The sequence below is a fragment of the Mauremys mutica genome, chromosome 4 (assembly GCF_020497125.1).
Source record: "Mauremys mutica isolate MM-2020 ecotype Southern chromosome 4, ASM2049712v1, whole genome shotgun sequence".
Classification (NCBI taxonomy): domain Eukaryota; kingdom Metazoa; phylum Chordata; order Testudines; family Geoemydidae; genus Mauremys; species Mauremys mutica.
In genome coordinates, this window is record NC_059075.1 from 132,440,314 (window position 1) to 132,467,825 (window position 27,512).

The window sequence follows — 27,512 nt, forward strand, 5'->3', positions numbered from 1 at the left end:
GTCTACACTGTAATATAAACCCAGGGTAAGTAGAACTTGAGTTAGCAGATGCTGGGTTTGTTAACCTAGGGCTGGAGCATCTACATTCATTGCTAACCCCAGTTTAGGAAGTGCTGAACCCTAGGTCCCAACCTGGGACTCCAGCATCTACACTGCATTATGTGGGCCCGACTCCAACCACCCATATCCCAGACTTCCTAGCGCCATCCCAAAATGTGGCCACTCTAGCCCTTTGTTCATGAAGCATTGTGGGAAAATTTGGCTGTTCACCAAACTTGATGGTTCAGAGGACACAGAAAGTCATCCCCTGGAATTGTGGGATACTTTTGGTGGACTCCCAGTCCAGTGGGACTGCATCCACAATGAAAAGCAATAGGGCTTGAACCCCCTGTGTCCTGACTTGACGCAGGCTCAGACCCTGCACATATGGAGGGCCCTGGGACCCTGGGTTTGAGCCCTGGGTCAGTGTGATTTCTGTGTAGATGAAAGGGGGGTTAGGCTTGAAAGGGCACCACTGCTCTCTGTGAATTCCTTTCTTACCATCCTACAGAATTCTATAGCAGGGTTATAATTATTTATTGTATTTGATAGGATGGTTCAAAAACACGATAGAATTTCTATTACATTCTATAACATTTTCACAAAAAGAGAGAAATGTCTGTTTTTATCTGATTGCCATGCATACCCATCTACCTGACCTATTTTTCGATTTGCCTATCTGTATGTACTGTGCTCATCACCAGGATAACTGAGTGCCTTACAAGTTTTCAAATTTGTATGACCATTTTCCTTGTGTAATGCCATTTGCATGAACAAAATAAGATTTTTTTTTTTTTTTTTTTTTTTAAGGTTGGGCAAATCAAGGTGGATTTCCACCATGATTCCAAGAGGCACATGTTCATCTTGGGAGTTGTGTTTTTGATGCAATCCAGGATTCGGCCCCAAACCACTCAGGTACTAGAACTGTTTGAAACATCTAAGACTTTTTTATGCTAATGGAGAAAGTGCTTCTCCCCCTTTCCCTCTCAGCTGAAAGTGTCAGAAATGTTTCTTGACCAATTTAACTTAAAACAAATAAAAACAAACTCTGTCAGTGGGCAGAGGCCAGAGGCGGGAAGTTTCAGGACTCCGCAATGCAAAGTTACAAGCAACTGAAAAGGGGGGTGATATGGAAACACTGGTTAGACTTGAATTGTAGGGGGCCCAGCAGGTGCCCCCGACCTTTGACACCCACTCCCTCCCAGTGCAAATAGTTTAATCCTTCATCACCCCCTCCTTCCCAGTGCAGATGGCTTAACCCTCTCCATCTGTCCTCCCCCAGTGAAGATGGTTTAACCCACTCCTTAGTTTAATCCCACTCCACACAGCCTCCCTGCTGACCGTGGTTTAACCTTCTCCTCCCCAGTGCAGATGGTGTAACTCCCTCCAAGCGCAAACAGTTAAACCCACTCTACCCCTCCTGCCCAAGGCGGAAGATTTACCCTATTCTTCCACTCCTCTCCCAAGCAGAGTGGTTTCTCCCTTTCCCAACCAGTGGAGATGATTTAACCTAACCCTCCCCCCTCCTCGGTGGAGATGGTTCACTCCACTCCATCCCTCCAGTGAAAATAGTTTATTCCTCCCTGCACGCAGATGGTCTCTCCCGCCTCTTGTGGAACCGCCCCTCTGCCCGGCCCTGCATTCCCTCGCTTCACGACCCGGTAGGATCCCGGCTCAGGATTGGCCGAGCCGGAGGCCGTGGAGCCAGGAAGCCAATGGCCGGGGTTTGCCTTCCCGGATCCAAAATGGCGGCGCCGGAGCCCGGCAGCGGGGCCTCCGGAGGGAGGAGGTGAAGCGGCCTCGGCCCGCGGCTCCGGGACCTGCCGCCCCTGCTCGTCCCCCCGGAGCCGGCCGGGGCCCAGCCCCAGCCATGGCCGCTGAGAGCAGCAAGCAGTTCTGGAAGCGGAGCGCTAAGCTGCCGGGGAGGTGAGTGCGGCTGGGGGCACCGGACCCCGGGCTCGGTCCCGGCTAATCGGTGACACCCCCCCCCCGGGCTGGGTCCCGGCTAATCGGTGACACCCCCCCCCCCGGGCTCGGTCCCAGCTAATCGGTGACACCCCCCGGACTTGGTGACACCCCCCCCCCCGGGCTCGGTCCCGGCTAATCGGTGACACCCCCTGGACTTGGTGACACCCCCCCCCCGGGGCTCGGTCCTGGCTAATCGGTGACACCCCCCGGACTTGGTGACACCCCCCCCCCGGGGCTTGGTCCTGGCTAATCGCTGACACCCCCCGGACTTGGTGATACCCCCCTCCCCGGGCTCGGTCCCGGCTAATCAGTGACACCCCCCGGACTTGGTGCTACCCCCCTCCCCGGGCTCGGTCCCGGCTAATCGGTGACACCCCCCCGGACTTGATGACACACACACACAACCCGGGCTCGGTCCCGGCTAATCGGTGACCCCCCAGGTTCGGTCCCGGCTAATCGGTGACACCCCGTGGGCTCGGTGACACCCTCCAGGCTCGGTCCTTGCTAAGCGGTGACACCCCCCCCAGGCTTGGTCCCAGCACCAATTAATCGGTGACACCCTCAGCCCAGCTGGGGTGGGGTGCAGAGGAGTGGGCTACACACACTCCTTCCCCCTGCCTTCTGATCGATTATTGATACCGACTAAGTGGTGACCTCCCAGCCTGGGCAGGGGGCACCCCCCTTTTCTATCCATTCCTTGGGAGAGTGGAGGGAAGGCCGTTAATTAGTGTTCTGTGGGTGCCAACCCCTCTCTTCCTCCCCCAGCTCATACATGTGTGGAGTTGGGCAGTTTGCCCAGGGAGGGAGAAGGACGTCCGATCCCTCTTATGTTCCTCCTGCTTGATCCCGACTAATTGATGAACTAATGTTCATCTCCAGCCTGGGCCTAAGAGGAGGGGACCTGCCTGGGAATGGGATTTACTTCCCACATCGATTTGTGGGTACCTGTAATCTGTATCCCTGCCCCCATGCAACTCCTGCAAGGGAATGGGAGCCAGTGACAAAAGAGGGCGTGTAGGAGCTGGTTAACTAAACTTCTGTCCACCTGCTTTCCCCCCCCCCCCCAAGTCTCCATTCAGTGGGGGAAGCCAAGCATGAGGAGGAACAATTTGGGCTGGATATTGCGGGGTGAGGAATCAGTGAGTCCTTTCTCCTTCATGCTGCATCCGGGAGTGTGACAGGTAGGAGGCAATGTGGAGAGGGGCTTTCTGGGCATCCAAAGGGCAACTTCAGAGCTGGGGGGCATACGGTGCCCCCCTCCTGCAAATGTTGAAGCAGAAGTCCTTCATCCTTGCAGGGTCATGCACTGCCCTGGAGGCTTCTCCTTGAACAGCAAAACCTCACCTCGCCCCCCAATCAAACAGCAGAATGGGTGTCCTTGCATACTCCATGAGACTGTATCATTGCACTCCCCTTAAACTCTGCTTCCATTGAGGGTTTGTCCTCAGGAAGTGTCAATGACAGTCTGTGGGGACACCTTTCCCACCTCATTTCCTCTGGCTGGGGAGCAGCATGATGCTGCTTCCTTTAGAGCAAGGGATGCTTACTTGGAGGGAGAAATGCACAAACCACTGCATTAAAATAGATTTATGAGAGCTGGGGGGCAGGAAACCTGCCCTGGAGAGAGGCTCCTCCCATGTGGTTTTGAGAGGAAGGTTCCCATAGAAAAAAACAAAGCAAATCCCCAGGAGAAAGGAAAAAGGCTGGGGAGTTTCACCCACCTCCCTATGAGGAGTATTACAAGGTTAGGTTAAAGTCTGAGCAGTTCATATCGGTTTCCACCACCCCACCACCCCCCACTTAATCTCATCTTGACCCTGCAATCCCCTCCTGGTGTGCAAATGCACAGCCTTTGAAATGCTTAGCTGGCTTTAAATCCTGCTTGGCCAGTTAATTCTCTTTCTTTCTAATGCGCTCTCACTTTCACTTGCTGTCCCTGCTCAAACTCAGGTTGTTGGGGCAATTCAGGTCGGGGCAGGGGGGTGAAGCTGCAGACCTAACCCACAACTCCTCCTTTTCTTCTGGAAAATAAATTCCACAATGTGTAAGCTCGTGTCTTTAAGTGTAATCTTACTATCTGGTACGTTCTTTATCAGGAGTCCACATCCTGCCTGTGTAGAGGGGTGGTCTCTAAGATAACAAGTCTCTTCCATCTCTAACCGCTTTGAGCTCAAGTTTTGAGAGCTTAACCAGGCAAACCGGTTAGGGGAAAGAACTAGGAGCCAACCAGCCCAGACAAGAAACTCCGACTTCATAGGGCACTGGATAAACTATTCCTCTCTCCCAATAGGCCAGTGTGCTAATATTCTGTCAAATCCATCAGTGTAAGGTGGGAATGTTTCTGTTCTTAAATCCTTGCTCTGAATCACCCCCATTTTGACGCTGTCACTCTTGCCAGGTCAGTGGATAGTAAAGGAGGGAAGCAGGAGATGCTAGGTTTAAGGCCTCAGGGAGGTTAAGGTTATTTAAGAGTTGCTTAACCAAACCTTCTGTGGTCTTTTCCTGTGTGTTTGCTGGCTCCTTCCCTCTATGCTGATCACCCTGGAAGGGACTGGAGATGGTTTGGATAAGCACTCATGCTTGCTTCATCCACCAAGTCTCTCAAATATAGTGCTTTTCAGCTGTAGATCTTAAAGCGCTTTGTGAGTGGTATCATTCCCATTTTAGAAATTGGGATGTTGGGGAGGAGGGTGCGGGGGGGGGGGGGTTGAGGCATAAGAAAGGTGAAGCAACTTGCCCATCATCACCCATCTGGCAACATCCCAGACTGAGTCTACCAAGCCACACGGCCTCTCAGATTAGACAGGCTGGTTCAACGGCACATCAGTATTAAAAGGTCACAGCTGTCAAGGTGACTAAAAATCAAAAACAGATGTGAAGAAACTGCATGGGGTTTTTTTTCTTGCTAATAACCATAAATGATTACAGTGGGAATAATGAACCTAGTTGATTTCTTGGATTTTGTTCAGTGAAACAAGATTGGTCAATTTCACTTGTTCTCCTGCCCAAGGCTTGGTGTTCAGGTTTCCTGTTCTACAGAGAGAGGTTCTCTAGGGCCCTGGGAAGTTTGGGCCCTATGCTTAGGGTTTTAATAATAAAGTGAATGGTAAAGCCTAATGAGAATAAAAATTTTAAATATTTTGGGTGTCACTGACAGGCTTCTTGGTTTTTACTTTCTGCTGTGGCAGTGGGACCCAAACAACCTTATTCTCTATTTATAGACAGGAGACCCTGGAGGCCTGCTGAGATCAGGTCCCCATTGTGTTAGGCATTGTACATGACTGCTGAGAGAGAAGCCCCGCCCCAAGTAGCTTCCAACTTAAATAGACAAAGATGGGAGAGGGAAGAGAGGCAAAGAGAGATGAAGTGACCTGAGCTGCTTTGTGACCTTAGATGGGAACAAAGCATATGTCTCCTGACCCAGTGCCCTATTCACTGCACCTCTCTGTTGACTCAGAGCCTTTCACTAATGGAGCAGAGAACAAGCAAATGGAACTAACTAGATACAAAAAGTTGAATTGATAACACTAGTTTCACTAGCTAAGCCTTTGCATTAAAAAAGTAAATGGCATCAAAAGGAAATGAAATCTGAACATTCCATGAAAACATTCGAGCTCCTCCAAGGAAGGGGACTTCTTAATGACCGGATCCTCCTCCCTTTTGAAGCCAATGGGAACAGAATCAGACACTAAGGACTGAGTATTATTACTTTTCAGTAGTCCCATATTGGCTGCTAGGCTGTTTCCAGTCTTGTTCTGTATATTTTTATATTTCTGGCTGGCGCACGCAAATTATTGATGTGAATGGTTCTTGAAGCTGATTTTTACATAGATTTTCCTATCCACTGCTACAAAAACTCCAACCACTATAAAGTTAGAGCTAACTGTAGTCATTTTCAGCAGTTCTAGAAGTAGCCCAGTTAGGGGAAGTCAGCAGTGTCCTCAGCTGGTCCTTATCGGTGTTATGGCCTGGTTTACTGGCCAGGGCCATCTAAGGAAACAAGGTTTTTTAAGTGGAAGCTCATGAAATTGCCAGCATACCCTAGAAATCAATCCCATTGTTGCTTTCTCCTTGGGAGTGTTTGTGTTTCTTCCTCACTCTGCTGTTTACATCATCCCATAATACAAGGACAAAAGGGTCAGCCAGTGAAACAAACGGCAGAACAAACCAAAGGAAATGCTGCTTTTGTGTCATCCTGTGGAACTCACTGCTGCAGGAAACAACGTCAGATACTGCAGCTAGCGTCCCAAAGGGGGCTGGGAAACACTTGACTAATGACATTTTTAGCTGTTCATATGAAAATAACCCAGGCTTGTGGGCTACGTTTTCAGAAGTGACTAGTGATCTGGGTTCTCTCTGGTTTTGGGTGTCTGCCTTGAGACAGCTTAAAGGGACTTGCTTAGAAAATCAGACACTCCTTCCCCCCTTAAGAGATCTCCCATTGGGTGCATGCACTCAAAAGTTTAGGTCTGTACTTCTGAGCATTAGCTGCTTGCAATCACAGCCAGCCTGAGGCGGGATTCTAGTTTTGAGGGACCAGTGGTGTGTTCCCAAAGGAGACTCCAATATTCCTGTGTCAGTCTTTTCCCAGTGCCCTTCCTGTGTGTCAATGAGGACCCTCTCCCAGAAGGAGCATGTGGATTCTTTGGTGTCACACATGACACTGATCAGCATCAGCATACAGAGGAGTGAACTTTGTAAAACTCACATTAAGTTTTAAAACAACTTGTCTGGCTTCTCCTGGCCTCCGAAAGAAGCTGACATGAGTCACTTGCCAGCAGCATTGATCTCATTTTGCCCTGGTTAATCTGCTTGTTATGCCCACCAACACAGCCACCTCTGTTTAATGGCTGTCCTGACAGCTCTACCTTAATTAGCCAGCAGACTCCTTCCCTGCCTAATCACTATTTGGGAAATACAGCTAGTCTTTTTCAAGCTTCAGGCTGAGAGATGGGAGTTGCTGATGCAGCCAGGAAAGCCCATGCTGGGTTTTGTCACCCATTGCTTTTCCTGGGTTTAGGGCCCATTGTCGCCCTGTGCCTGTACTGCAGCTCTTCTGTTTCGCCCTCCTGCCGCGTTGTACCTGTGCTGCCGCCTTCCCCCTCCCCATAGCCAGATAGTTCCCAGCACTCAGCGCGTTCTCCAGCTGCAGCCAGACTGCATTCTCCCCCTGTACCGCAGGGCCCGCTCTCTGTGCCGCTGGCTCTACCTGGAGTCATTGGCTCCATCCAGAGCTGGTGAAAGTGATTGCAATTCCATTGACTCAGGTGGAGCTCGGTCTGCTTACACCGGCTGAGAATGGGCCCTGCTCTTAAATAAGGTACATGACATATGCGCAGAGGAGTGGGGTTTGGTTATATAGAGATCTATCCTCCAGGAATGCTGTTGCTTCTCAGAGCGTTGGTGTGGAAGCAGACAGAGCAATAGGCCTGGATGTTGGAAGGAGAGTGGTCTGGGGACACGTATAACTAGCCTGAATCTTGGCTAACATTGGACAGAAGACAGATATGTCTTGCCAGCAAGGATGAACAGACTATAAGGTGGATAGAAAGCTGGCTAGATCAGGGGTCTCAAACTCAAATGACCCCGAGGGCCGCATGAGGACTAGTGCATTGGCCCGAGGGCCGCATCACTGACACGCCCCCTTGCTGCCCCTGGCCCCACCCCCAATCCACCCCTTCCATGAGGCCCCGCCCCTGCCCTGTCTCTTCTCCACCTCCTCCCCTAAGCGCGCGGCTCCCCGTTCCTCCCCCCTCCCTCCTGGAAAGTGCTAAGCGCCACCAACAGCTGTTTGGTGGCTTGGGGCGGGGCACTTAGGCGGCGGGTCCCGGAACAGAAGGGGCCCCCCACCGCCGAAGACCGGGCTGCGCTTCGGCGGCGGCGGGTCCCTCTTTTCCCCACCCCGGCCGGTCCCGCTTCCCACCCCGGCCCCGGCGGGTCTCGCTTCCCTTCCCCCCCCCCCCCCAGCCCGGCCCCGGCGGGTCTCGCTTCCCTTCCCCCACCCCCCGGCCTGGCCCGGCCCGGCGGGTCTCGCTTCCCTTCCCCCCCCCATGGCCCGGCCCCGGCGGGTCCCGCTTCCCACCCAGGCCCCGGCCCGGCCCTGGCGGCTCCCGCTTCCCCCCCCCCCCTTACCCGAGCGCGTCTCTGGCGAGGCCTGAGCTTCGTCCCGCTCAGAGCCGCGTGGTGAGGGGGCGGGGCTGTGAGCTCCACGCCGAGCGCAGCGCTCAGCCCAGAGCTCCCAGCCCCGCCCCCTCCCCACGCGGCTCGGATCGGGGCGGGGCTCAGGCGCTCGGACGGAGACTCGGCGCTCTATGCGCCGAGGCTCCAGGAGAGGGGCGGAGGCGGGAGCCTCCGCTTTTCTCTTGGGGGCCCCTGCGGAGCCCGGGGCCCGGGGCAAATTGCCCCCTTTGCCCCCCCCTCTGGGCGGCCCTGGGGAGCTCCGCGGGCCGCAGGGAACAGCTCCGCGGGCCGCATGTTTGAGACCCCTGGGCTAGATCATAGGGCTCAATGGATAGTGATCAATGGCTCTGTGTCTAGTTGGCAGCTGGTATCAAGCGGAGTGCCCCAAGGGTCAGTCCCGGGGCCAGTTTTGTTCAATATCTTCGTTAATGATCTGGAGGATGGCGTGGACTGCACCCTCAGCAAGTTTGCAGATGACACTAAACTGAGAGGAGTGGTTGATACGCTGGAGGGTAGGGATAGGATACAGAGGGACCTAGACAAATTAGAGGATTGGGCCAAAAGAAATCTGATGGGGTCCAACAAGGACAAGTGCAGAGTCCTGCACTTAGGATGGAAGAATCCCATGCACTGCTACAGACTAGGGACTGAATGACTAGGCAGCAGTTCTGCAGAAAAGGACCTAGGGGTTACAGTGGATGAGAAGCTGGATATGAGTCAACAGTGTGCCCTTGTTGCCAAGAAGGCTAACGGCATTTTGGGCTGTATAAGTAGGGGCACAGCCAGCATATTGAGGGACGTGATCATTCCCCTCTATTCAACATTGGTGAGGCCTCATCTGCAGTACTGTGTCCAGTTTTGGGCCCCACATTACAAGAAGGAAGTGGAAAAATTGGAAAGAGTCCAGCAGAGGGCAACAAAGATGATCAGGGGGCTGGAGCACATGACTTATGAGGAGAGGCTGAGGGAACTGGGATTGTTTAGTCTGCAGAAGAGAAGAATGAGGTGGGATTTGATAGCTGCTTTCAACAACCTGAAAGGGGGTTCCAAAGAAGATGGATCTAGACTGTTCTCAGTGGTGGCAGATGACAGAACAAGGAGTAATGGTCTCAAGTTGCAGTGGGGGAGGTTTAGGTTGGATATTATGAAAAACTCTTTCACTAGGAGGGTGGTGAAGCACTGGAATGGGTTACCTAGGGAGGTGGTGGAATCTCCTTCCTTAGAGGTTTTTAAGGTCAGGCTTGACAAAGCCCTGGCTGGGATGATTTAGTTGGGGATTGGTCCTGCTTTGAGCAGGGGGCTGGACTAGATGACTTCCTAAGGTCCCTTCCAGCCCTGATATTCTATGAATCCCCTACAGCTCTGTGTAAATTGCCTTGGGGATCTTTAAATTGCCTGTGAAACTAGCGATATCCTCATTTTTAACATCTGTGAAGGCTAGGCCTCATTGCATAGTGGTTCAGAGCATCCTTGCCCCCCTTTGAATGAGGGGAGTGTTAGTCTGTTCCACAGGTAGAGAGCCCAAGACATGATGGTGAAGTTACTTGCCCAAGCATCCTTCACCAAGCTGGGAGTTGAGCTCCAATCATGCCTCTCGGTGCAGTAACTCAATGACTGTGAGCCCAGCACCTGGTGGGGAGCTCAGACCCACATCTTTCTCTCCAAGACACAAACATGCTACTGGCTGTAATACTTTGCCCTTTGCTTCATCCAAGGATTTCAAGGATAACAAATTATGCCTCTGATGCCCCATTGATGTAGGTGACTGTTGGCCTGAATTTACAGGTGAAGGAAACTGAGATTCATACTCGCGCAATGAATCAGTGACACAGCCGGGCATAGAACCCAGATGTCCAGTACCCCGCTCCCTCCTGCTCAGCTGAGCCACAGTGCGGCTGATCATTTACAGAGTCTTTTCTGCTCTCAGAAAGAATAAACCTTCAGCTGACTGTGGCTCTTTGAGCAAAGGCTTTGAACCCTTTTGAAGTTGCTTACGGCTCCCAAGAACAGCTGAGGAATGTGACCCTGTCCGAGGCTGAGGCAATTATTCGCAAATCTGTGGCTTTTGTTTCCCCTGCAGTATTCAACCTGTCTACGGAGCCCAGCATCCTCCTCTGGATCCCCGGCTCACCAAAAAGTAAGTGTCGCATCTCCTGCCCCCCGGCTCTGTTTCCATTGGAGGGCTTGCTTTGCTGGGATGTTCTCTGTCCCTTTTTGGACAGGGGCTCTCCAGAGTGCCCGTATTCCCTTGAAGCCTTGCACCTGTAGGGCATCTCTTTGACTCTGGCCCACGTTCTCAGTTGATGGCTGTTCGATGGCTTGTGTGACATGAGCCTGTGACCTCGCCTTTGTAGCAAGGAGTCCGCATCATAGAACTACTGTCATAGCCACCGCCTAGCAGAGAGACCAAGGATTTCTTGGGCGGTGGTGACTGAGCTCTCCCTTTGCTCTTAGAGGGGATCCTTCCTGGGCAGTGGAGAGGACCTGGCAGCATGTGTGTGGGAACCACATCTCTGCTGCTTCCCCTGCTGTCTCTGCCCTGTGAACGGGCAGCACTTCAGCCCCAGCACTGTCGAGTTAGCACATTTCCCCAGCACTGAAAGGGAGACTTTATCTCCTGGAGCTGAATCAGTTCCTCTCCTTTGCCCTGCTGGGCAGAGTAGATAGACTTGAGCACCTTCCAGATAGGAACGGTTAGCTGGAACATTGGCCTTCCCTGTCTTGAGACTGCACCAGCTCTGTTCTGCCTTCCAGCGTTTTACTTGCCATGGGGGTTGCATGGAGGGATTTCTTGCGTTCCTTAGCTCATGCCTAGGAAGGAGATGTACCGTGGGATGAAGAGGCATTGGGGGGTATACCAGAAGGCAAAGGGAAGGAAGTATTTGGAAGGGGAAGGGATTGTACCATGGGAGGAAGAGAAGAGGGTACATGGAATGGTCTTGTGTGAGGAGTAAGGAGCTTGGGGTTGGCTCTTTCTGTGGCACTTACCCGCTTTCCCTGGCTCCCAGCTTCATTAAGGAACGTTCCAAGGGCAGTGCGCTGCCCCTGAAGAATAAGAAGGCCTCTAGCTTTCACGAGTTTGCACGCAACACCAGTGACGCCTGGGACATCGGCGATGATGAAGACGAAGACTTCTCCTCTTTCCAAACCCTGAACTCTAAAGTGGCCAAGGCAACAGCAGCCCAGGTGCTGGAGAACCACAGCAAGCTGCGCGTGAAACCCGAGCGGGCCCAGTCTGCTCTCAGCGAGATGCCAACCAACTGCAAGGTCATCAAGTCCAGCAGCGAGGCCCAGCTGTCCAGACCACCTGGTAAGAGAGGCAGGGACCAATCTGTTGCTCATATGCTATCCTAGCTGTCTGGCTTTGAAGCTAGTACCCATGTGCTGTATTGGTTGACTGCGGAATTCAGCCTCCGGGTACTAATTTCAAAGCCTTGGTTTGCCCAGATGATCCTCCATTCTATTCCAGTGCCTCAAATCCAGGCCATCTGATTCAGCTGCATCAGAGATGCTCTGCCTGTGGCTCTTCAGGACCCCACGTGCTGCTCTTGGACTCTCTGGGCCAAATTCAGACCTTTCCTAAGCGAATGGCGCTCTGGTGGAGCTGCGCCCACTTGGGACAGGTCGGAATGTGATCCTTTGAGTCTGATGGGACGCTTTGCCTTGATCCTGGCCTGAGTGCCCAGCCAGAGCGCTCTACCTGGTGTGCCAGATTAATTCCTCTGGCTTAGGTGTCTTGCCAGGTCAGTGCTGCATCTTGGTCTGATCCCAGGCATGTGATTGCTTTATCATCAGAGGCTGCAGGGTGATGGGACACTAGATGGGAAGGGCTCTTAGTTATTACAGAGAGTTCTTTCCCAGGTGTCTGGTTGGTGGGTCTTGCCCACATGCTCAGGGTCTAACTGATTGTTGGATTTGGGGTCAAGAAGAAATTTCCCCCCAGGTCAGATTGGCAGAAACCTTCCTCTGCAACGTTGGCCATAGGTCACTTGCAGGTTTAAGCTAGTGTAAATGGTGGATTCTCTGTAACTTGAAGTCTTTAAACCATGATTTGAGGACTTCTGTAACTCAGCCAGAGGTTAGGAGTTGATTCCAGAAGTGGCTGTGGCCTGTGATTTGCAGGAGGTCAGACTAGGTGATCATGATGGTCCCTTCTGGCCTTAAAGTCTGTGAGGTCATGTAAATGTGTCCTTCCATGCTGCCAGTGGACCTAGAAATGCCCAGCTAAATACTCACCATGTGAAAAGGAGCCGGCAGATGAGTCCAGCCACCAGGTGGCATCATAGGCCACGTAATGTCTCCATTTCTGTTCAAGCTCTGACTGCTTGGTAGGCTAAAGGAGGCAAGGTGGGGTAGCCTTCAAGGTCAGCTTCCCTGGGACTCCCAAGCCCCCTCACTCGCTGAGGTGTGGGGGAGTGCTGGTCGATGAGCGGGCAGGCATGCTGAATGCGAAAGGGAGGAAGGAAGGCAGGCAAGGATGAACATTGGGAGTGAGAGGAAAGGGTCGATCAGGAGGAAGTGATGGAAGAACAGCTGCAGGGGAGCTGGCCTTGTTCCATCCTGGCTGCTGGGTTTGCAGCCAGGCCCTCCTGGCATCCCATTCCTGCGCTGTGACTTCCTCAGGCTGGATCAGTGGTTCATGCTATGAAAGTGCGAGAGCCGCTGCTGCAAAGCGGGGATGCCTGGCTCCCCAACAGTGGGAGTGTGGATATGGCACAGGGTGGGGGAAAGCCAGTGAGATGGTCATTGGAATGATGGGAGACTTAGCAGTTGTGGGGGGGGGGGGGGCAAACAATTTAATTAGTTTGAAGAGAGAGTTGGACAAATGTGTGAGTGGGATTGTAGGGCTGGGTTGCTCGTGATGGCAGAGTGCAGGGCTTGGCAGCCCAGGGGTCTTGTTTTGTTTTATGTTCCCAAAAATCTCATGCTTCAGGGCATCTGTCACATGCAGGGGTCAGGAAGGGACGTTTTCCCCCAATGTATTCTGTTTGGGGAGTTTTTTTTGTCTCCTTCCTGTGAAATATCAGATTTGGCCAGGGCTGAAGATGGGACACAAGATGGGCAGGGCTAGGACTCTGGGGTGGCACTAAGCATTCTCTTTCTTAGGTGCTTGGCTGGCTGGTTCTTTCTTGCATGCTCAGGGTCTAACTGATCACCATATGGGGGGCGAGAAGGAATTTTCCAGCAAGTCAGATCAGCAGCGACCATGAGAGGGTTTTCACCTTCCTCTGTGGCTTTATGAGGGCGGGTCACTTGCCAGTATTATCTGGGTATCTCTCACATATTCAATTCCCTGCCATTGCGGGGGCTTTGGGCACTGGTGCACCTCTGTCCCTCCTATTCTCTGCCTGTGGAATAGAACAGTCCAGTCTCCTGTGGGCTGCGCCACTTTGGTCTAGTTTCAGTAGTGGGGTTTAGTGTGTGGGAGCTGAGGGCGGAGAGGTGGCGTGTCCCATACAGGAGGTCAGACTGGGTGATGTGGTGGGCCCTACTGGCCTAAAACTCTCTGATTCTAAGGGTGGGGATCTCGGCAGGTGCCTGGGCGCACTCAGAATGTGATCTGGTCTCTTTTCTCGACCAATAAACTTTTTTCCAAGCATTTTCCAGTGACTAGAGAGCAGCTTGACCCTGGGGGGACTCTCCTTTGTCTGGGGGCTCCTGAGATGCTTCTGTTCCATCTGAGGCTCCCAAAGCACTTGTACAACTGTGAGGGAATGAATTCTGAGGGAGGGATTTATCCCCATTACGCAGGTGGGAAAACTGAGGCACAGATCAGTAGAAGAATGAGGAGTAGAACCTAGATCTCCTGAGCCCCACTCCTGTGCTTTAACTGCTACTGCGCACTGCCATGCCCCCGCCCTCCTGCTCACAGCCTGTCCGAACTCTCTGAACCCTCTTCCAGAGGATGCCTGCGTGCGGAACGCCCTGCACAAACAGCAGTCCCTCCCACTCAGACCCATCATTCCACTCGTCGCCCGCATCTCCGACCAGAACGCGTCGGGGGCTCCCCCAATGACAGTGCGGGAGAAAACACGTCTGGAGAAGTTCCGGCAGCTCCTCTCCAGCCACAACACAGACCTGGGTGAGTGCGGGGCTAGTTGGGTGGGTCATGAGGGCACTTCTGTGCCAGTCAGATGTGGGACAGTGCCACTGGGCTGATGGATGGGATTGCTGAGGGGGCTGGGCTCTGTTGAGGCTGGTTCTGCTGGGCTGGGCTTTATACCCTTATTAGCTGCAGTCTCCTGTTGATGTTATCAGCGAGTATGATCAGGTCTCCACTTGTTCTGCACTTGTGTTCCAGGCATCAGAGACATGGAGCCTTCCTGGGGGCTCGGAGTATCCGGAGCCTGCAGGAGCAGACTGGGGTTTCCTCTCCTTTTAGGTGTAGTTCTGCCTAGCCGGGGACCTCACTTGGGACGCACCTAGGATCTAATCCATTGACACCACTGTCCGTTTGCAGATGAGCTGAGGAAATGCAGCTGGCCTGGCGTGCCCAGAGAGGTCCAGCCTGTGACATGGCGACTCCTGTCGGTGAGTGCTGACCGCTGCGGCCCGGGGTTCCTGGGGAAAGGCTGAGCAGCCTCGCGCGGAGCTGGGTGCAGCAACACCCGGCATGACACGGTCAAATCCGCCCCGGCGCCGCAATCGGCGGGAGCCCGAGGGTGAGCGCAGCCCAGGGGTCCTCGCAGGGACGTGTACGTGGAGAAGGGCGTGCAAATGAACGTGAATGCTCCTGTGTCCCTTGAACTAGGTCCGATCGGCTCTCAGTGCATGGCCCCAGGGGCAGATCCATGTATGACCATCTAGACACGGGACTGCTCAGTTCCCTGGTGGGACATGGCCTTGAGTATGGAGCCGTTCCTTAGTTATAAAATGCCCTTTCCTGTGCAGGCCACACTATATGCTACCCAGCAAAGAATCCAAACTCTTCTTTGCAGGACACCTTAAAGGCGTATGGCAGACTGGAACGGAGAGCTCTGCCCTGAGGAGCCTGCAGTCTCACCTGGGCAAATAGAATTCCAGTGCAGAGCTCCTCAGTGCAGGAGGCTCAGTGGAATAAATGGGCTTTAGGGAGGGGCTCACTTACCGGCTGGAGAATGGGAGGCTGCTCTGGCTGTTGGGAGGAGAAAGCACAAGAACGTGAGGAGGAGACTGAGGCACCTAAGGAGCGAGGGGTCTAGGGTCAGATGACAAGGGCCCTGAACTCCCAGATGGGTGGAGGGCAGGACCTCAGCGAGGTGATGTGGTCGTACTTGGCTCCAGCCAGAGAAACCAGCAGCAGGGTCTGAGAGCGTCACTAGCATGCCATTGAGGTGTACACTGGTGCATGTGAATGCAGACGGTGCGCAGAACGGGGACCCCACCAACCACATTGAGTGGCCTTGGGACAATCCCGTAAGGGGAATCTGTAAAGACTTTTATTTTTTCGCCTGTCTCATTCGCTGCTCCTTTGTGATCTAAAATGGCCTAATTTTTCCAGCAGAGAGAGCCTCCCTGCTCGGCTTCTTCCCTTTTTTAATGGACTCTATAGCACAGAATAGCTGTTTATCACACTCAGCATCACACTACGTGATCACCTTCCAGCAGTGCCTTAAGCTGCACGGCTAACATCTGTCATGCTTAAAAATCCCTCCCCGCAGTTGCACAGGTTTCAGAGTCGGGTGGGATGTCTCAGTGCTGCCACTTCTCCAATCCACTGAGGAGTCCTGCAGCAAACCTGGGGAGAGCTGATACTCCTAACCTTCAAACCCCCACGCTTTCTGAGGCCGCTGATGGACGCCCTGAAATGGGCACGCCCAGGCAGCAGGGAGCAGCGCAGTCATTAGCAAAAGCCATGTTAAAATACAAGGATGGCTCCTACCCCATTTGCTTGTTTGGCCTCTGTGTTAAAACCAACGAGTTCTCCCTCAGCGGAGCTCTCCTCTTGCGTATGCTACACATTCATTTTCTCCGCATCAGCCCCTTTCCTCACAAGACCTCGCAGGCTCTAGCTAACACACTGGTGCTATCCAGCGCCTTCATGTACCGCATGATCTGAACGCCCATCTCAATGTAGTCTTGCCTCCTGCTTGGAGTGGAGCCCTGCCTGCCGCTTCACATACCCGTTCGGTATCTTCCTGTAGCTTTAAAGAACAGTTGACAAATAGTCACACCCAGCGCTGTCTTCAGCTCTTCATGTAGAAACAAGCAATCAGATCTCATGCAGTGGGGTGTTGGCAGGTTGCCCTGGGGTCAGGCAGGAAGGATATCAGATGTCACGTGCTGGGAACGTTGAAGCCCTAGAGATCTCCCCTCCTCCAACCTTTGCATGCAGGCTGGAAGCGCTTCCTGGACAAACTGCTGCTTGGCAGGATTGCAGGGGACTGACAGTGGCTAGGGCAGGAGGGAGAGGGGAAGGGGACCTGCTGTGACAGGCTGCCTTCTGCTGCAGGGCTATCTCCCGGCGAACAAGGAGCGGAGGAAGCTGACCTTACAGCGCAAGCGGGAGGAGTATTTCGGCTTCATCGAGCAGTATTACGATTCCAGGAATGAAGAGCATCATCAGGACACCTACCGGCAGGTTTGGGCCTTGCTCTTCCTCCTTTTGGTCCCTGCGCCCAAGGGTAAAGCCCTCCTGCCACCCGGCCTCCCCTTCTCCGTCTCCTTTCCCCCCATGACGCTGGCCCGCATAGGATCACAGCAGCTAAAGCTGGGGAGAGCCGTACGGGGTGGAGTCCATCTCCCTCAGGGAGGGCAGGGGGTAGTGCCCCTGTCCTGCCTCGTTAGTGGCTGTATCAGCTGCGTCAGTGGTTCTCACCAGCTGGATTTGCCACCCGATCGCTAGCTTTAAGGCACCTGCCATTCTAGCTGCTCCCCCTCCTTCCCCAGAATTGAGTGGTGGGGGCTGGAGTTTAGACACTTCCCTCTGCCTCTCAGCAAGGTCTCTGTCCCTGGGGGTGGCTGAGGGATTCGGCTTCTTCTCTCCATCAGTGCCTCGACATGCGAATCGCAGCTCCCTCTCCTCCCCCGTCCTGACCATCGAGGTCAGCGAGTCTAACCCGCTCTGCCTCTCTCCTTTTCAGATTCACATCGACATTCCCAGGACAAACCCTCTCATCCCGCTCTTCCAGCAGCCGCTAGTCCAGGAGGTGAGGCGGGACGAGTCTCTAGCTTCCCCGCAGTGGGGCAGGCCAAGTCCTGCTGGTTGGTGACCAAGGGCTTCTAGCGGGAGACTCCTCCGTTCCTCCCAGGGCATCAGGCCAATCTGGCTTTGGGGTGTGCTGCTAGGGGCACCTATTCTGTGCTGTGAGGGCCCAGTGGAGTTGATCTAGTCATCTGGATTTGGAGACTTGCCTCCACCTGGGGCCGGCCTCCCTCCTTTCTAATATGTGCTTTAGGATCAGCTTCTCCTACATCTGTTTGGAGGGGGATGTTGGATGTTAATGTAGCCACCCCACCATTCAGACACCAGCACCCCATGGGAAGGGGTATCTTGCACAAGCCTGAGTGTTTCCTCTGGGTAGAACAGGTGGGGAATCGTTGGCATCCCAACCGGGGCCCCTTTGTGCTGAGTGCTGTAAACGACAGTGCCTGCCCCCAAGAAAATAGACAAGACAAAGGGGGAAACTGAGGCACAGAGCAGGGAAGTGATTTGCCCAAGGTCACAGCAAGTTACTGGCAGAGCTGGGATTAGAACCCTGGTCTCTTACGTCCCAATTCAGTGCTCTATCCGTCTGACCACAAGCACGTTGATTGTACCTTCAGTTCTGTGTTCTGGCTGGTGAATGGCACATCCAGTCCCTTTCGCCGTGTGATTGGTGTGGGCTCTTCTTTCGAAGGAACAAAGCCACGATTGGACTCTGTCGTGCTTTGAAAGAATCATAGGCTAACCTGGGCCAAGCTCCTGTGATTCCAGAATAAGCGTGTGCGAGTGGAGGGTTATAGCAGTAATACTGTATTGATATAGTTCTGTGGGTAAATGTCCCTGCGTAGACCAGTCCTAATGTGTCCTGCAACTTATCAGCAAAGTTGCTTTAAACCTTTTGGAGCCCTCTTTTAAAGGCTAAAGATCTGCTCTAGGGACGCTGGCCAGGAGCTCCAATTATGAAGGGCACAAATATAGTTGGCTAAAGGTAACTCAGAGTTGGTCAAAAATCTGAAGTTCTATTTGAAAGTAGCCCAAGGCCATCATGCCAGAGTAGGCTGCATTAAAGCCTGGCCATCAAAGTTAGATGTGCAAGGCTTTTCCCTGTGGGAGCTGGCATGAGAATCCCAGCCTCTGTTGTGTGAGACACAGAAGGTTTAGCAGGGTTGCTAGGATGTACAAGCCGCTTGATAAGATGGAACTGAACTGATCTGCACATCAGGCAGACTTCTTGGTCCGCCAGTTTCCTGAGAGGACCCACTAGAGTATGTTGTAGGAGGAACTCAAGGACTTCCACATAGGCAGAGATCTGCCAGGGCACCGGGAACCTGACATCTCTCTTCCCACTAGAGTCTCTCAGATCACAGGCTATTGACATGCCAGAAGAGGACATGGGATTTAGGCACAGGGATACTTCAGAAGAAGCCTATATGCAGTCAATCCCAGCATGCTCTGTAACCCACTGGGAAATCAGAAAAGCCCTGGGGTGCCCTACTTGTAGAATTATTTTGGGGTCCATAACAAGGATGTTCTTCTGCAGCAAAGAGACACAGCAGCCTGGTGTCTAACTTGGACGTTCCACAGCCGGAAACTGGCTTAATCAGGAGCTGTCTAACAATGCTGCGAGTTAAAGGGCTCAGGCTTGTGTGCAGACGAACGTCTCGGGTGACCCGCTCTGGTAATTTTCAGCACAGTCAGACAGCTCTGGTAATACTGTAAAAGCTCGACCTGGCCTTTGAAAGGGCCTGACACCACATCCAGGGCTGCATCTGGATCTTAGAAACTCAGGCTCCATGTTCACTCACCAAGGAAACTAAGGTTGACATTTGGGGAGGTATGGGCTGGGCTGAGCGGGGGATCTGTGCTTCATATACACCCAAGGGAGTCCTGGTTCTTTAGCTTGCTTACTTTTTATCCTATCAGTGTTGCTGCTAGGAATGGCTCTGCCAAACCATGATAGCTCCTCCCCCACACCCCATCTGCCTATCACGCATGCTTCTCTGCCGCTCCTCTGGGCCTGGCTAACACAGGTGTCTGGCTTTCCTCCTTGCTTTTCATAGATCTTTGAAAGAATCCTGTTTTATCTGGGCCATCCGACACCCAGCCAGTGGCTACGTCCAGGGGATTAATGACCTGGTCACTCCATTCTTTGTCGTGTTCCTCTCCGAACATGTTGGTAAGTGACATCTGACGCTCAGAACATGCAATTGCCTCTTGAGGTGGTGCTGCAGTGATTCTGAATTGTTAGGATCAGACAAGCTAATCTTGCTGGAGAGGATCTCTTTGCTATTCAACTGCTGCACAAAGCTAGAGCTGCACCTTACCCTTCCTGCCACTTCTCTCCTCCTTTTGGATTGGCTTCAGTCACCTAACGTACAGGGCTCAGCAGAGGCGAAAGTGCCAAGGGTGTATTTACATTTGAATGCGCTTAATCAGGCTGTCGTTTTCCACATAGTGGAGCCTTTTATCCATTTTGAGGGTTTGCTTAAACCCATAACTGAATTTTTCTTGCTCTCTGGCTGGAATTCCAAGCTGGCACTCACTCAGCGCCCGAACACGTGAGCTATAAAGGGACCCTGTTTAAATTTAAAAAAATAAAGAAAAATAAGATTGCTGCTCTGTTACTAATGCAGCCACAGCTGATTCAACCGGAGAGGTTTTAAAACATGAACCGACTTCTCCCACTTCTGCCGGTCTGCCCTTTTTTAAGTTTTCACCTTATTAGCTGGTCAGTTTCATTACTGTCTGATCTGCATTTGAAGTGCCACTTCTCTAGTCTCTGCTGTCTTGTTTGGGTTCACTGCTTTGCAGGAGAATGTTCAAAGTCAAACCGCTCCTTGCCCCACAAAAGCTTTCGTTGCTGCTTTTTAAACATAGGGGTTTAGAAAACCTTATTAGGAACGGGATGGCTCGTCTGTCATGAGGTTAAACGCATCTTCACACTCCCATGAAGTCAATGGAAAGACTCCCTCTGACTTCACTGGGCTTTGGATCAGTCCCTGCGATGACAGTGTCTGATTCCAAGGGCCTGATCCTGTGAGGAGCTAAGTCCTTTCCACTTGCATTCAGTGGGATCTGAGGGTGCTCAGCATCTCTCAGGATTGTGCTCTGCGTAAGGGTCTGGGGAAGCAATGGCACGAAGCCTAAAGGGGCTTGCTGGTTTTTGCCCTAGTGAATTTCCTTTCCTATGTAAGTATCCACAAACGGAACAAACTTGTGTCCTGGAAGCAGCTGAGAGCAGGCCCTTGGCTAGTCTGTAACTTAGTGCTCTATAGGTGCTATTAGAGTGACACCATGGTGCACGATGGCCCCAAGCCCCCGCTGTGTCTGATCGGCTGAGTTAGAGGCAGAGCTGTGCAGGCCGAGTGAATTGCCTGGCTGAGTGCAGGACTAGTCTAAAACTTCTGGTACACTGTGTCCATCGCCGGTGGGTAATGGGGCTGGTCTCTTATGGTTGAAAATGCCATAGGGCCTCATGCTCTGTGTCCACATGCACCCACACAGTATGGAGCCTGTGCTGTAACAGACACGCTAGTCTGAATATCTGCCCATTTCACATGGTGACAGGCCCTGGTTGGGTTTCACTCCTGTTAGCCCTTAAGATCAAAGCCTTCTCACTGAACAGCTCCCTCCTGCTGGAAGCTGCTCCTGAAACATGGGATAGAGCAAAATCTTTGGCTTGTGAGAGATTAGCCCTTTCCCTGAGTTGGTTCCAGGGGCACAGCAGCTTAATGCTTCAGCCTTTCGTCTCTGGAGACCTGGGTTCAGATCCAGTTTGGATCACAAGTGAAATGAGGTTTAATCTGTTAAGGGGATAGTTGTCCAGTGCTCTGACTCTATGACAAGCTTTTGCTCAACAAAAGCCTGGGGGAGGATGAGTGACTTGTGCTGCATGTCTCCGGAGAGCAACTAGCCCAGAGAGGTGGGAGAACCCTGCACGGTGTCTGGATACGCTGGACTAGTGCATAGTGCTATTTAGCCCCTAGTTCACCTACTTACTGCTCACTTGGTGGTGTGGAGCCGGGGCTGGGCCCTAGTGCAGCAGCCCTTGCTGGCAGGTACCAGAGCAGGTGACTCCTGGAAATGTCTGTTCTGGAGGCTCTCTTGCTCTGTCAGTCATTAACCCCTGTGATCCTGAGGATCAGGAAGGGCTGGGGTAGTACCTGGGCTCTTGCAACAGGAGTGCGTGAAGAGGCTCCACTCTGATCATTCGGCTTTGCATAGGGTGTAACGTGGAGAGACTCATGCCTGTTATACTGAGGTCCCCTGGGGTGGATTTTCATTGTAAGGAGACGTACCCCTCCAGAGGCAACTCTTCCTTGTGTCCTGTGGCTTGTGCTTTTCAAAGGCACATCTCATGGGTTATTGTCCCCAGGAGGTACAAGCCTTCACTCTCTCTGGGATAGGTGCAGCACAGCCCCAAAGAGCCACCCCCACCAAGGGGGCCCTCCTGCGGTCCTGCACCCTCTGACAGATATTGGCATATACCCACAGCGTTGTATCAGCCCCACTTCGGGGAGTGCATTCCGGGGCCAAAGCTGGTTCACTGTGGTTACCCAGAAGCGGCCATTGCAGGGGAGGGAGGGCGGAGACTAATTCCAGCCAATGGTCTTTCAGCCATTTGCAGATTTAATGCCCATTAGGTCCATCTGTGATAAGGACGTATGGCGGACTGGCCATACCCTTTTCTGGCTTGCCAGGCCTGAGCATCTAGCATGCCTGTGGATAGCAGATGAATCATAGTGGTAGCAGAGGAAACCTGACTGGGGTAGTTCCTGGAGGATGGCACTCGACCATCAGAGCAGTAGCCTCTCAGACCCACCACTCGCTTTCACACCTCTGCAGACATCTGTGCAGGGCGGGGGGGGAGTGGGGGGGTGTTGGCAAGTGGATGAGCCAGAAATGGACGGTTTCCTCTAGTGGTGAATCTGGCAGGTGGTTTGAAAGGAAAAGGATTGAGGTAGAGTCTCTTGTGTTCATTTTGATGGAGTAAATGAGGCCCAAAGAGTCATCCCAACGGGTCCCCGGAGCCCTATTGTAAGGAATGCGATTGGTGACTTCTGAGGACTACAGCAATGGGAAGGAGGCCATTAGCCTGTCTAGTCCTTTGTCAGTCCCTGCCAGCGCAGGATTGTCTCTTTATAATTAAGCTTGGCAGAATTCAGTTAAGATCGGTGGATAATATCAATATTCATTTTGAAGCTTTTTTTTTCAATTTATTTTAAATGTTCACAGTCGTGGGAAACTTTGGGGTGGGGAGATGAGGCAGTGGAGAGGGAATTAGACAATAATGCAATGACGGTAGATGTTGAGATGCAAACAGTTAACACTTTGTAACCATTTAAACACAGATGTCAACATCACGGGTCAAAATATACAAAGGAAATCAGCTTAAATCAAATCACCACGCGGCTCTGAGGGAGCGGGGCTCAGGGGCCCAAAGTGCTGGGGACCCCGCTCTCTTCTCTGCCTTAGACAGCTGCTTCAGAGCTCACCGTGGTAGTTCACTTCAGCACTTCACTCTCCTGCCACTTGCTGGGGTCTTTAATGTGGCTACTGCAGCTGGCTGCTGAAGCAGTCTTACAGAAGGTGGAAATGACAAAATATACTGAACCAATCGAGTAGCTCTCATGTTTAATCATCTCACTGGGGAAGGGAAAGTTGATTTTTGCTCTTAGCCTGGGTATGAGTGTCAGGGGAGGATGGGCCGCTCATGGACTTGCATTGCAAATTTGGTCCCTTGTGTATTTTCGGAGTCTCCTTCCAAAGATGGGAGCTGGTTCACCCACGTACTAGGGTGAGGGGAGTAACTAAGAAACCACACCTAGCCACAGCCATGGTAATCTGTCCTGTGAAGCAAGAAAGGCACATCCCAAAGCCAGCCCTGGATCTTACACTTTAGGATGGGGTGTGACTCTGTTTGGCTTCCTCCCTTAAAAGAATCCAAAAAGAATTCAGGCCCCCATCACACAAACTCTTAAACAGATGCAAAGTTATGTACCTGCTCAAGTATTTTCAGGATCAGGGCCTTAGATTGTAGGTTCATTAGGGCAAGAACGGCAGTATTGTCAACTCTCATCATTTTATCGTGATACTTGCATATTTGGTGTTTTTCTTAAAGCCCCAGCTCCTGGAAGCAAGTGATTTGGTGAGAATGTCAACTTCTGTTTTAAAAAAAAAATTCCTAGTCCTCATCGTTGTGGAGAAAATCCAGAAAACATTACCCAAGTGCCCCCTAAAGGCAAGACAAAGAACCCATGTTAATTAATTAAAAAAACAAACATGATTTTTAAGCCAATCTCATAATTGTTGGGGCCTGACCCTTGATTTTTGAACACTTGGGGCTGGGCATGCTAGAACTTTCTACGTGTTCTGTGCAGCACATCATACCATAATAAACAATCCATATTTAAAATAACCTGAAAGCATGAAAAAATTCAGATGCATTTTTTTAAAAATCCCAATTACACTGTACCACTGCATATGTTTCCATCTGGGAGAGTGGAACTAGCCTTGTCAGTTTCACTTTCTGCCTCTGTGTCTTAAGGGGAAGCTGCAAGTTTTGGGTGGTCAAGCCTGCAGAGGAATTGTTAACAGCCACATACAAGTGGCTTTTATTGCAACTTTAAAAAAGAATTTCTATCAAAGTCAGGTTTGATCAATTCCCATCCCCCCCCTCCTCTACACTTTAAAAAATAAATACATTTGGGGGCTATCCTAGGCTGGTGTATGTGGATTCCAAAGAGACCCAAATAAATAGAAATCTATTAATTAATTTGTTATTGCAACCCTTCTGCCAAAGAGCGCCATCCCCTGTGATCTCCAGACCAGCGGGTACATTAATGAGAGTGCCTACAGGCCCCAACCCAGATCAGGGTTGTGTGAGTCTGTTTGCTTGGACTCTATTATTATTATTTGTGTTGTGTACGTGGGGCTAGGTGCTGTACATATATATGCACAATAGACAATCTCTCCCCCAGAGAGCTGACAATCTCAATAGATGGGGCAGCAAAGAGTGGGAGAGAGAAAAGGTACAATTAGCCCCAGGTCACCTGTGAGGAACTGAGGCCCAGACAAACTTGCCCAAAGTCGCTGTTTGACACCTCAGGGAGCCTTTTAGGGGGCTGCTATCACAGGAGAGATGAGCTCCTTGCAGCACCGACACCACTCCTGCACTGATCCAACATAAGACAGCCTGATAATGCTTTATTCTAGCCCAGTCAAAGGCTTCCTGGGGCATTCATGGACAACATAAGTACCAGTACATCTGAGAGTGTTGCGCTAGACAGCTTCCCAGCAGGGGGCGTCAGAGGATGCCAGTGTGGAGAGGTTAATATCTGGGAACTCTACTGGCAGGAAGTGCTTGATGAGGAAGACCAGTACTTGGAGGGGCGGGGGGCGGGGGGGATGAATAAAGCCTCAGTGTTACATGGTCTTGGCTCTCTCTTATTTTATGCTGGAGCCCTCAGCAGTAAACAGCCTTTGGAACTGTTTGTACAGCACCTAGCACAGGGGGGCCCTGCTTCCTGGGCACGCCCCCTCCCACAGTACCAATAATAACTAATAATCACGAGCCGACGTGCGCTCACTCGCACCTGCGCTCCCTTAGCTCCCGGACCGTGTCTCGTCAGCTTCGTCTCAGAAGCCTTCTCAATGCAAACCCTGGGCCAGCGTGTAACTCTTGAATTTGCTGGCATCGCGCTGTGCCAGAGCCGTCTCGCCTTACACCACGTGTAGGCCAGAGCCCCTCTTCGCTTGGAGGTTTATACCGGCGCCACTGAAAGCACAGTCGGGTCTAGCATACCCGTCCGTGCCACACTGGGTGAACAGCACCCGTTCCCCTAAATACTCCCTACGTTGGCCCTTACAAACCCCACCCCCAGCCGTAAATACCTGACCCCAATGGGAGCTCCCTAACCGCTCGCACGCTTTTTATTCTGTCCCATCACTCCCTACCATAGATACCCCCAGAACCAGCGTTACCATAAACTTTGTAGTATTCCCTCCCCACTCTGTGCTTACTAGTGATGGACCTGGGCTGGAGACGAACGCCCTCATGGTTCTGTGAGGCTTTCAAGCTGAGGTCTGGAGCCATCTCTAGGACTTCTGGTTCTTTTAATGGGGGCTTCCTCCCGTCCCTCTTGCTCTGCTTCGGCCCGTGGCCAGCTTCCCCACATCCTACTCTGTCAATGAGACTCAGCTGTGGAGGGCCTGAAGGGGGGGATTTAGTCTCAGTAGGGCCTTGCCTTCTCTGCTGAGGCTGCTGACCAGGCGGCCTGAGTTGCTGCCAGTTGTGGTGCTTGTGTGAGGTGAATACCAGGCTGCTGGGAGTTGGGCTGAGCTCCACCAAACTCATGTCACACAGGAATGGGGAGCTGGGCTCAGAAAGCTGGATCCTGGCTCCCTTTGCTGATTGGTGCCTTTCCTCAGCTTGCTGACTATTTATTGAGTGAATACCCAGTCCCCGCAGGCAGCAGGTGGCATTTCATCCCCTTCCTCAGTCTGTGTATTGCCCTATATTTGTCCTGGTTGGCTCATGCCTTGCTCTATGTGCGTCATTGGCACATGCTAGCGGGACTCCATAGCTATCATTTTAGAGTGACATTCGCCCGAGGCCTTGGCACTACTTAAGTCCTCAAAATAGGCCTTAAGGGCAGGACTTTCTGACACGTTTACACGCTGGGGATTGGGCACTGCTGAAATCTGACCCTTACTTAGGTGTCTGAATGAGCTCACTGGAAAACCATGTCCCAGCTGCAGATGCTGAGTCCTTGACTATCTGTCCTTGCATTCATTTGCCGATCTAGCCCCATGCGGGCCCTCTGCCCTGGGGTGCATTTCACCTTTCATGGGAAAACCAGGATTTGGGCAGAATAAAACCTTAAAGTCAAACTTTTCCTCTCCTGCCCCGCTGCAAGATGGCAAGTAAAGGGTTAAAACCTCAGCACCACCTTCCTTTGGGGGGCACTAATTGGGATGCTGGCTTAGCCCATCAGGGAGGAGGGGAATGTCTTGTAACTAGGGCTGATTTCATCTGAGTCGTTCCCAAACAATTTCCCCAAGGAACAAAGCCTCTATTCTGAGGCCTGGATGGAACAGATGGATTGTGAAGGACCCAATCTAGTGACCTCTGATATGAAAAGGAATCTTTCCACAGACTTCAGTGGGAGTTGGGGCAGACCCTGAGCACTTAGACTAGATTTTCAAGCATGTCCACTAATTCAGGGTGGCTCAGTTCCTTGGGCCACACTAAGTAGGCCTGATTTGCAGAGATGCTGAGCATTCACGGCCCCCCCTTGGCTTCTGCTGCACTTATGCTTCATGCTTCTGAAAATCAGGCACCAGGGTGTCCCAAACCTGCAGGTGCCCCAAGTCGGTGGCCACTTTAGAAAACATTGACCTTTAGACTCCCCGTGCCAGAGTTTCCCCCTCTGCAAACGGGGACTAGTGATATTGATCTGACCTCCTGCTGATTGTGAAGTTGTGAGGTTTAGTGCGTTCATGTTTTGCAAAGGGTTATGAGCGCCTCTGTGTTGTCTCTTGGTGATTTGTGTTATGGTGCATTGTGAGTTTGCTAACCAGATGGAAGAGAAAGCTGTGCTCCAGCTGCAAAAGCTGGTTGCAGATTTTGATCAGCCTAATCTTTTGCCGGGGGGGGGAATACGTTTTGATCTTAAGTCTTTTCTAGCCCATTATAAAGAGAGGGGCCATTTATGAGAGTGAGATGCCAACTGCCAGACGTTGGGGATTTGTAGGTGGGGAGCAGTGACTCAGGCTGACCTCTATGTAAGACATCACAATGATGATTGCTGCTAGTGCCTGTGAGCCCCGTCACGGATCAGGACCTGTCCCATTAGGAACATGGCACGTTAGAAATAAGGCATGCATTTGTTAAAATGCGGGTGATTAACCCTTGGCACAAACGGCCAAGGGATGGGGTGGATTTTCCATCTCTTGATGTTGTCCAATCAGACCTAGGTGCCTTCTGGAAGACATGCTTTAGCCAAACACAAGTTGGGCTCAGTACAAGAGTAACTGCAATTCTCTGGGCAGTGATTCCCAACTAGGGATCTGCAGCCCCCTGGGTAGCTGTGAGCAGGTTATAAGGGGATCTGCCCCAGGCAGCGGGACTCGGGGGAGGGAGCGCTACCTCCACCCCTTTACTCACCTCAGCGGGCCACCCGGCCTGTGGGTCAGCACC

General features: G+C 52.1%; 1 pseudogene; it reads left to right on the top strand.

Annotated features, from left to right (window-relative positions):
• The first annotated feature begins 1,692 nt into the window (after nucleotides 1-1,692).
• LOC123369841 overlaps nucleotides 1,693-27,512 on the top strand; it is a 52,834-nt pseudogene continuing 27,014 nt past the window's right edge.